The 11,086-nt window shown below is 42.6% G+C and overlaps 2 pseudogenes; one reads left to right on the forward strand and one right to left on the reverse strand.

Annotated features, from left to right (window-relative positions):
- Nucleotides 1-1,048: 1,048 nt before the first annotated feature.
- On the reverse strand, nt 1,049-1,851 carry LOC107518304 (annotated as a pseudogene).
- Nucleotides 1,852-5,826: 3,975 nt separating this feature from the next.
- LOC118605681 lies at nt 5,827-5,945 on the forward strand (annotated as a pseudogene).
- The last annotated feature ends 5,141 nt before the right edge of the window (nt 5,946-11,086 follow it).

Genomic DNA, 11,086 nt, shown 5'->3' on the forward strand with positions numbered 1-11,086 from the left:
TTCCTTCCTTCCTTCCTTCCTTCCTTCCATCTCTCCTTTCCTCCTTCCCTCCCTCCATCCACCCACCCACCCATCCATCAAGCTATTTTTCTTTCTTTCCTTCCTTCCTTCCTTCTTTCCTTCCCTCCCTTCCTCCCTCCTTCCCTCCCTTTTTCCCTCCCTCCCTCTCTCTCTTCTTCCCTCCCTCCCTCCATCTATCCATATATCTAGAGGATGCTGATTTTTCCTCCTTCCCTTTTTATTGCCAAATAAGACATTGTAGAAGAATACTATGGACTAAATGTTTGTGTCCCCCCCACCCCCACCCCAAAAAATCCACATGTTACAGCCCTAATCCCCAATGTGATGGTATCTGGAAGTGGGGCCTTTGGCAGTGATGAGGTTCATATGGGGTCAGGAGGATGGAGTCTCCTCGATAGCATTACTGCCCTTATAAGAAGAGGGTACAGTAGGGTGATGGCTGCAAACCAGGAGAAAGACTCTCACCAGACATGGATTCTCCTGCACCTTGATTTTGGACTTAAATATTTGGTGTTTAAGCCATGCCGTCTATGATACTTTGTTATAGCAGCCCAAACTGACAAGACAAAGAATAAGAAAAATCAGAAAAGCAAACTAGCTCTCTCAAGCTCATTTTGATCCTTCTTTCCTTCCCACCTCTTTCCTTCCCTTCCTATTAATACCTGGAAGGTGTATAAGAAGTTACAGTAAAATAATAAGTTACAAATAAGGTAAACTCAATCATTTTTTAACTCATATGTAAATGAGTTTTAACTACCTTTAGTTAATGAGTTTATAAAATATTTCAAACGCATGGAAAATTATAAAGAATAATGTAATAGTCACCCAAATACCCATCACCCTCCCGAATGATCATTAACTTTTGCCGTATTTTTTTGAGAGTTTTGTTTGTTTGTTTGTTTTTAATTTGTTTTTCATTTTTTATTGGGTTTCATTCAGTAAGCACTGGCCGAATGGAGGTCTTACAGGGGCAGCCTCCACTGGCCCTGGTCTTCTAGAGCAGTAACCATCCATCCACCGACACCATTCAGGAAGTGTCCATTGTTTGGACTGTTTCTTCCAGCACCTCAGTTTCCAGGGTAATGACTTTTTCAGTGAGGACTGCAGTGGTCCCTTCCTCACACCTGTACCAGCCAAACCTGGTCCCCTTCTTGTTGAACACTGACTATGGGTAGAGAAAATCCAGCTTGCTCTTGCTGATGACACAGAGGTCAATGTTACTTCCAAACCCCAAGTCACTGAAAATGCCAGCTGCCATGACTTCACTCACCAGCTTCTTGACCTCCTCGTCCTCCTCCATATCTGGCCTAAACTTATCTGCAAACACAGCCACTGCTGCCAAATAGCCAGAATCCATGGTGACATTAGGCAACTTATCAGTTGATCCTTGAGGATGGGTGCTGTAGAGGTGGTTTCCAGTAACACCTCTGACCCCAAAACTAGGCCTGCACCAATGTAACCTTGATATCTGAAAAGTATCAAGAAGGTGACCAGGGAGAAGGAGTGGAGCTCCAGGTGGCAATCGATGAGCTAGATGGTCATATCTATGTCTGCCACTGTCCCAGCACCACAGCAATAAATATTAGGAGGTATGCAGTGTGTTTTTGAACAGTTCTTGTCAGCAACAACCATCCCTTCATTTGCCCTTGTATCTGCTCCAAGAACTATGCCATCCTCACGGTCCACCCCTACGATGGTTGCGCCAGTTTTCTGGGCTGTTAGAAGCTTGTACCCTTTCTTTGCAAAATCGTCTTCCAAGATGCCATTTCTGCAGCAGTTATCAAAAGAGAAACCTCAAAATGATGGCCTCCAAACGGACACAGTCACCATCTTCTTAAGAAAGTACTTCCAGGCCCTGTTTGTGTGTTTTTAAGGAAACAAGATATCACAGATTCAATTGGATTTGCCCCCCTCGGTACCTTTCTTCTCTAACAGCTCTCCCTAGTTACTGTGTAGTGTTTGGGCAGGTTTGGGGCTTTTACTGCTTAGCTATAGCTCCCCCGCAAACAAAACATAGTATTGTTTTATGTAGATTTAGATGTTATATACATGATATCATACCATAAGCATCCTTTTTACACTTGCTTTTTAATTTTATTGGATTTTTAAAAAATGTGTGTGTGATTAATGCTGGTTGTAACAAGTCAAGCAATACAGACGTGGATCAAAGGAAAGTTACTCAGCTCCATTTGCCCTCTCTGATGCCACCACCCGAGGTACCACCACCGATAACCTCTTTGTGTACCTTTCTTTCTACTGGCATAAACATACACAAGGACTCTGCCATCAAAGCTCCAATGCTGAAGGAAGGGCCGGGGGGGTTCAGAGAAGGAAGGGGACCACACAGGCATTGCCTCTCTGCAGCCATAGGGTGAGAGGAAGGACAGTCAGAGGGTGCAGAGGGAGGCGTGCAACTTCCCTCGCTGTCAGGCCACAGCCTGTCGGTTTCGCCACCTACACCCTTTTCACGACAGGCCTGTGGTCTGTAGAGAGTTCAGAGTCAGTTGACAAGCAATGTTCTTTCTGTTAAGTGTCCTTGAGCGGAGACATAGGGATGGTCTATCACTGTGCAGCTGGGTGACCACGGTGCGCCACATAACCTCTATAATGAAGGGACCACAAAACCTCTATAGTCCTTTCTAATGACGATTGTCACCCAGATTGTTCCAGGCAAGAGCTGACATGCTGGTGGGTCTGAGATGTTGGAGAAGCCTTTGAGAGGCCAAGCTGGCTTTAGCTGTGACCAGGAAGGGTTCACAGTTATGCTTTCTGACCGTTCCATGAACCTGGAATGAGGACACAGAATACCAAGAAAGTTTCCAAGTATTTTTTTTTTTCACTTTTTAGAAAGGAATAGGACTAGACATGTTATGCTGGGCGTTGGACTGGAATGTTTTTTTTTCCTTGCCCAAAAAAAAAAAAAAAAAAAAAAAACCAAAAAACCCTAATAATTAGAGCTTAAGTTCTTATTTTTCAAAAAGAGTTTCATGTCTCTGCAAAGCAGTAAGGAACCTGAATGTGAGACCTGATAAAGTTCCATCATGGAGTTTGCCTTTTCTACTCTTGAGGCTGCAGTAGCTTGGAGAGAAGCATAAACCTTGTTGGGGCTTAGAAATCGAGATTTGAGACGGATGCTAAATACCCCTCTAGTTGTTCAATTCTATAGTTCTTTGTTTTTTCTTTTTTCCATTCATTCATTCAACTTTTTTTTTTGTTTCTGAGTGTCTACTATGGGTCAGTTACTGTTCTAATTTCTGGGGATATCAGTGAAAAATCAGACAAACCCCTGCCCTTGTGGAGTTTGGCCTCCCAAAGGCTTCTCCAACATCTCAGACCCACCAGCATGTCAGCTCTTGGCTGGAATAACTGGGTGGTAATCGTCATTAGAAAGGACTACAGAGGTTTTGCGGTCCCTTCATTACAGATGTTATATGGCTCACCATGTTCACCCAGCTGGACTCTTTACAAACAATCTCAAAACACAAAGACTTCCACTCTTTATCAATATTCCAATAATCCATTCATTCATCTTTCAAAGTAAATTGACTCCCATAACACCCTCATGCCAATGGATAGGACAGGTATTCATAGCCCCATTTTTCAAATGGGCAGACCAAGAACTGACAGATGTGAGAGAGGAGCATCAGCACGAATGTCGCAGCCTTTACAGAGGTGGAAAGGCTCAGATCTCCCTTCCTGGAACCTCTGTCTGGCTCCTCTCACAGGCTGGGAAAAGTTGAATGTGTACGTCTTCTGATTTAACACCAAGAAGAAAACGTAGAAGCAGGTGATGAATTCTGGAAAATGATACTGGGGTAAGAGAGGTAAGGATTCCTGATTCCTTGGGCAAATAAATGCTCCCTACCCTGCTCCACTTCTCCAAAATGTTTGAATGCCCATTCGGCATCCCGAAAGCTGGAAATGGCTCTCTTCTTTCTTTTCTCTCTCTCCTTTTCCCTTCCTTGCCTTGTTGTTGGCCCCATGGCATCGACCTGCAGTCCCATCTAGGCTCTGATACTGACATCTCCTCAAGCCCCACAGAGGGTTCAGTGCCATTCATTCCCTTATCAATGTCATCCAACGGTGAGCTGGAAACTCCATAAATTGCCCAGTGGGGCTTTTACGGAGCACTTAATGACTTACCCATGGCTCTGGTTCCCCCAGCTCTGGGCTCCTGGCCAAGTTCTCCAGATAGTTTTCATTAGCAATGAAAGGGCTTTTAGTCTTGCATCAGAACACAGCGGCTTTTTCTCTCTTTTTTCCTGCAGGGCTGTGCAGCCCCTTTTAGGTGACTGTTCTCTCCCAGCACAGCCCGCCTATCAGCAGGCGACCAGTCCTGAATGGGGGCAAGGAGATGACTCCCAACAAACTTCCCAGGCAGCCTCAAGTTGGCAGCATAGCCACAATGGGTTACCTGAATCTAATCTGTTCATAAAATTATGCTGGCGGTTTTAGGATAGACATTAGTTAAAATGGAGAAAACAAACATGCATTTCTAGCCTAATCAAAAACCCTGATCAATATGCTCCCAATCACTAAAACACCCAACCACTTATAAACGATTCATCAGGGAGCTCTAAATAATATAAATCAGTGGTTCCCAAAATGTAGCCCCCGGACCAGCAAGCATCAGCAACATGTGGGAACTTAAAACTGTCAGCTCTCAGACCCCATCCTTAAGCTACTGAATCAGAAACTCTGGAATATGGTCCACCAATCTTAAGTTTTAGCAAGACCTCCAGGAGATTCTAATGCATGCTAAGGTCTAGGAACCACTGATATAAAGCATTCAACAATTACCTAATTATTTAACATCTAATGAACTCATTGGTACCTTTGTATGCAAGACATAATAATACTAGATTGGATTATTGGGTATGAATTGTGTTTTCCTTCTCCATCACAACAATGTAATATAAAGAAATAATGAACTTATTTGTTAAAGATCCAAAATTAATAAGAATGCACAAAAACAAGTTGCACATATGGCAGATGGGAGATGTACGTGGCTACCTTCATGTCTCTGAAATTTTCACTTCTTGTAGTATACTTTATCACTTCTGAACTTTTCTTCTAAGTTATAGGTTTTTAAGGCCTTTAGCCTCAACTACTTAATTCACAGGCTTTTCAACTTTCTAACAAGGCATCTTCACAATATGTATGAGCACTATAAGCATGAGAGGTACTTCTACCAGAGGAAGAGCTGAGATGTGCCTATGGCTCACCCTCCACCTGAGATTCCAGAAACTTCAACATTCTTGTTGGGACAGCAACATTCTATAATGGGGTGATTTTTTGATTCACATAGTGAATTCTGAGTAACACTGTTGCCAAGTCTTTATATAAACATTTGGAGAGTGAGAGTTCAGGTGATGATGGATCTCTAACAATGGAGAGAAACAGTGGGAGTCTCTCTCTTTGAGGAAATCTTCTCTACTGGGGAAGCAGGTGCTGGCCTCAGTCCCGGACCTGCCCATGTCCAGCAGGCTCATTTCAGGAGCTAACACCCAGTCCCTGGAAGAATTAGAGACACTCTCAACTCACTTGTTCACGAAACTCTCCGGGTGGTTGTGCCACCCTGGCTCATTCCAGATGCAAACATCACAAGAACTTCATCTACAGGTCCACCACGAAATGTTATCTTCACTTGAGTGCTTAATTGAAGACCAGGTTTAGAAAGAAGTTAGTTTTCTGAATTGTTACAAAGGCCCGTAGCGTCTGAGTGAGGGTGGGGTGGTGTTGGGTGGGGACAGAAATGATTGACTATACTCTTACAATTTAGAGGCATTGTAATAGCAATTCTCAGTCTATGGCCATGCTACCCTAAACAAGCTTGATTACATCTGATTTTGGAAGCTAACCAGGGTTGGGCCTGGTTAGTACTTGGATGGAGGACCACCTAGGAAGACCAGGTGCTATAGATGTAAAAAGTAAAAATAATAAGGGATTATAAAATGGCAAAGTTCTTGCAATCTGTGAGGTCAACCAAAGGTTACCTTGCCTAAAAGAAAAAAGAAAAAAGAAAAAAAGAAATTCTGAAAACTCATGTCTTTTTTTTCCTGGGGAAGGATATACTCAGCACATAATGCTTCTCATTTATTATGTGTTGAAACAAATAGCTGTAGGCTCATACTTAATTATTAAAAGTAATCACTATAAAGAATGTATTGCATTCTTTGTCCAAAAAAAAAAAAGAGAGAAAGAAAAAAAAAAAGAAAAATCGTGCTCACCACTTCTCATAGGAAGCTGCACAGTGGGAGTCATGCCCTGACACTGCTGCTGTCAGGTGACTTCTGAGGGTAGGTACCCTGGAGGGGCAGCCTTTGCATTCCCAGTCTGTGCTCTGTCATCTGGGCAGATGCCTTCCTATATTTTCTGGCCTGGGAAGAGGGTGAGGAGCTATGCAAATGGATGGCTTTCGCAGCTCCCTCTGATGACAAAATCAATGGTGTCCAGTTTTCAAGGTGCATCGAAGAATAAATGGTACTAACCTTTCTACCTGTCCCCAACCCCATGTCCTAGAAGTAAGCGCTTCTCTTACATCGTGGGGCGATTAATAGGCGTCTGTCTTCTAATGCTCAGGCTCAGATTGCAGAGGGGTGAGCTGAGGCTAGAGTAAAGAAAGGGTGAATTAGATCTGCCCAGAGGGGAGACCAGGACTCTGGTGATGGAGGACCCTGGGGAAGAAGGGGTGCCACAGTAGTTAGGTCTGCATGTAACCCATACAGAACCCAGAGGGGAGACCAGGACTCTGGAGATGGAGGACCCTGGGAAAGAGGGGGTGCCACAGTAGTTAGGTCTGCATGTCACCCATACAGAGCCCTGGGGGTCTTGAGACCTGTGAGAGGTTCCTTGTGAGCCTCATAAGTCACGAAGTGTTTTTATGAACCCCCTCAGGGCAGCAAGTCGTGGGACCAGCTCGGCAGCCACATCCTGCCACAAAATAATATTTAAACATTTTCAGAGATTTAAAAAGTACAATATCCCTTGCCTTTTGAATATCATTTTGAAGACATATTTTTGCCACATGTGATGGTTAATTTAATGCGTTGACTTAGCTGGGCCACAGTGCTCAGATATGTGGTCAAACATTATTCATTAAAATAAATCTCTCTATATATATACACACATCCTTTGGGTTTTATTACTCTGGGGAACCCTGACTAATACATCATGTCATACGTGGTTTTTTTTTTTTTTCCATTTTGTTCCTTTTCTTCACAGTTAATCACAAAAGTCAAATACCATAAATAAAACACATCCAAATCGAGGTTCACTATTCTTAGCATTCAGTATGCCTAACAATTTCCATCTTTGCATTAACTGAATCAGGCCTGAGTTCTTCATTTTTTTATCACCAGAATGGGCATTTTAATTTTCCCACATCGCATTTGTTTTATAAAATAACCACTGCAAATATAATAAAATATTTAAATAATTGTCCGCAAACTGCCACTCTGACAAAAATGATGAAACTGCAGAATAGAGCAGTTGGCTGTCAAACAGCTCCTCTGTGTGATAACTAGAAATGTTCATTTCATCAGCTGATGCATAAGACTATGAATTTGCCGTATAATTTACGCCCTTAGTTAGGGTGCAAAAAGGAAGTTTAGGTTATTTTAAAGGCCAGTCATTAAAGTTAAGAATAAAGTAAGTTATGTAGCAGTGAAATATAACACAGCTAACTCTAAAGCCAAACTTGACAAGTGACTGAAAGGAAGGCAATGACGGGCAGTGTGGGGCTGGAGTAAGGACAGATCACGCTAGCTTTCAAGGGATGGAATACTACACTTGGAATTTGGTCTGGGCCTTAAAGGATAGGGGAGTTTTTGATGCACAGAGACTACTGGGATTTTAGGAAATAAAAAAAAAATAATGATAATAACCTTTTATTTTCTCCCTCCAGAGTTTTGAACAATTTGAGATGCAGACACAGGAATCTGGCAGATGGAAATTAAAATATCATTCTTATCTATAAAGCTGTCAAGATATCATAGCTAAGGTCGGTGGCCAGGTGGGTTCATGAAGACAGTTAGCCTCTGAATTAGACACATTTCCCAGTCCAGGACCTGGTCGGGCAAATGCATTATACTGAGATGTCGACAAGAACATGGGTCTGTCCCCAAAGAGGAAGGAGCTGGGGCCTGCATGTCCACACCTTTCTCTCAGAGCCAGCTACCAGATACCACTTCTGAGAGGAAGATTGAGAAAGGCTGGGAGTGTGGCTCTAAGTAGATGCTTGCACAGGAAATATGACAAGTGGGGAACAAGTATCCCCATAACGGCGCCCAGCTATTTGTTCTCTCAGCACGTTGGGTTTCTCTATCAAGTCTGCCATCAGCTTGGTATATGGCAATCCTGCTCAGGAATGAAGAAACAGCAAACTAAGTAGATGCTCTTGCTCCACTTTCTGATACTGACCAGTCCTCTGACCATCATATAACAAGAAGGAACAGTCTTGTGTCAGCTCTCTCAGTTTGCCTCGGGTAAGGGTCCCAGGTAGTGAGCAGTCTTGTGCCCATTTACCAGTTCAATGCAGACATTTTGGAAGGAACAGCTGCTGGCCCAGTGGGGAGAGACCTGGCAGTGAAGGGAGTGGAGTTGCTACACTGTCCGTTTCACTCTAATCCAGTGACGCCCAGACTCCTGCCTCTTGGAGAGCCTGGCCCTGTCACTTGGAGCACCTCACTGGAAGTAAGAAAAACTGCCAAGTCATCAGCTCCCTGACTGAGATGCTACTGCTTGTTGCCTGGCAATTAACCAACAGTAGAGTCCCCAACATGCAGTTCATGACCAGTGGGCCCCAGGCACCGGCCACGGAGGCAGACCGGAAGCAGAATGGGGAACAGGGGTGGAGAGGGATGCAGTGCGAGCAGTCCCCACTGACATTAGGCCGGATTTGGCCCATGGGGTATAGTTTTCTGGTGTTCATAAGCTCCCAGGTAAATTCTTCACCATTAGCAGGAGTGGTTAAACGTTTATATCTGGAATCAGATGGACTAGTTTGAACCCTGGCTCCACCATCCATTAGCTGTGTGATTTCAACAAGTTTATTAATCTTTCCAGTAATATGATGATCTTAATGTTGTCTATCACACAGGATTTCTGGGAAAACTAGGTCCTATAAAATTTGGTGTCTTGTACATTGTAAGGCCCTAGTAAAAGGTAGTCATTATTATTAATAGCTTTGATATGTGGGTCATGTTGGGAAAATGGCTAAGAGTTTGCTGTTTTGGGGGACTCCACGTCAATGTGAGATAACGAATGTGATAAGATAACTGACAAAGAAAAATAGGTTAATAATTAGATAATAGTAAAAAAATATGTGTAATGATTTGGTAGACATCCCTCAGAGCAGCTAAGAACCAAAACATCAACAACAGAAATTGGAAATTTATTGGCTAAAAATGCCATCAGTCTTTTGTAACTGCTAAGTAAAGAAAGACAAAGGTTGGTCAACATAACACTCCACTTGGAGTCACATTGTATAACCAGTGAGGTCTGATATTATTAGCGATAACACTTTACGTGAAAGGAACCAAATATGAATGTTTCTCTCCATTTATGCACAAAGCCCTCACCACTGAGCAGATTTCCACTTGCCCCGGCCAAGCACAAGTCTCTGGAAGGCCTACAGGGCACAGAGTGCTGGGCTGAAGCAAGGTCGACTAAGCCTCGAACTCCCAATTAGACTGAACTCACTGATGTGCTCAACCGCAAACCCAGCCCGAATACCATCATGCCTCATTTGCCTCTCATTTGAAGATATTAGATGTAATTTGGATAATCAAATTTACTCCTTGTAAAGCCCTAATGCTTAAAAAGAAAGTTTAGTTCTTTAAGACTAAATTTTTATTTCTAAATATCTTGTCTATTGTCTTGCCATATTAAATATGCCATAAAAAAGCTATTTAATCTCTTCTTGATGTGGATGCATTGTCACCTTGAACGTCCATGCCACAAATGCAAGAGTGAGATTAAAGCCATTTTCCTTCCACTAAATGGCCTCAGGATACCATTATAGTTCAGATATCCTTTTCCTTTGTTTGCACTTATCATTTTACTGTTTCCTCACTTGTTGACACCCATCGGTCATTATTTTCTGTTTCCTTTAAGCAACCTAACCAATACCCTGGCTTTTGCTCCACCCCATTTACATATTTCAGTAAAATGGTGACATCCTGTTTTAGTCTTCTTCATTGAAGATGTATTTCCAGGATCACAACAGACTCCTGGATCCTGATGTAGAAGTGAGGTTCGATCCTGACCCCCATCCCCATAATGACAGCCATGTGACAAATATTTGCCTTTTTGTTTGTTAAGATTCGACATGAGAGGGTATCCGAGATTCTTAAATGTCATTTTTGCCTGAGTTGATATCACATTCTTTTTCTGTATTAGTTTCCTATTGCTGCTGTAACAAATTACTACAAATTTAGTGACTTAGAATAACACAAATATGTTATCCTGCAGTTCTGAAGGTCAGAAGTGCAAAATGGGTCTCACTCAGCTAAAATCAAAGTGTCAGCAGGACCACTCTCCCTTTGAAGGCTTAGGGCTAGAATTCACTTTTTTATCTTTTTTATCTTCTAGAAGTGCCTGCATTTCTTGGCTTGTGACCCCTTTCCAGCTTCAAAGCTAGCAATGACCTGTCAAGTCTTTCTTACATTACATCGCTCTGACACTGAGTCTTCTGCCTCCCTTTTCCACATAGAGGAACCCATGTGATCAGTTGGGTCCACCTGATACTCCAGGGTGCTTTTCTGATTTTAAGGTGAACTAATTAGCAACCTAATTCCATTTGCTACAGTTACCCTATGTCGTGGGAGGTAACATAGCCACAGGTTCTGGGGATTCAGACTCAGATATTTTGGGCAGCCATTATCTTATCAGAGTTCTCTTTTTTATGATAAGTATCTCAAAGTGAATTTTTTTATTGAAAAGAAAACTAGATAATATAATAATGGTAAAGTGGAGGGCAACAATAATGCAACCTATATTCGACTCCAGATGCACTCATGCTTTAGGCATCTGTGAAAGTTTTGATTACCATCAGGCACATTTG

The sequence above is a fragment of the Rousettus aegyptiacus genome, unplaced genomic scaffold (genome assembly GCF_014176215.1).
Source record: "Rousettus aegyptiacus isolate mRouAeg1 unplaced genomic scaffold, mRouAeg1.p scaffold_m13_p_7, whole genome shotgun sequence".
Lineage (NCBI taxonomy): Eukaryota > Metazoa > Chordata > Mammalia > Chiroptera > Pteropodidae > Rousettus > Rousettus aegyptiacus.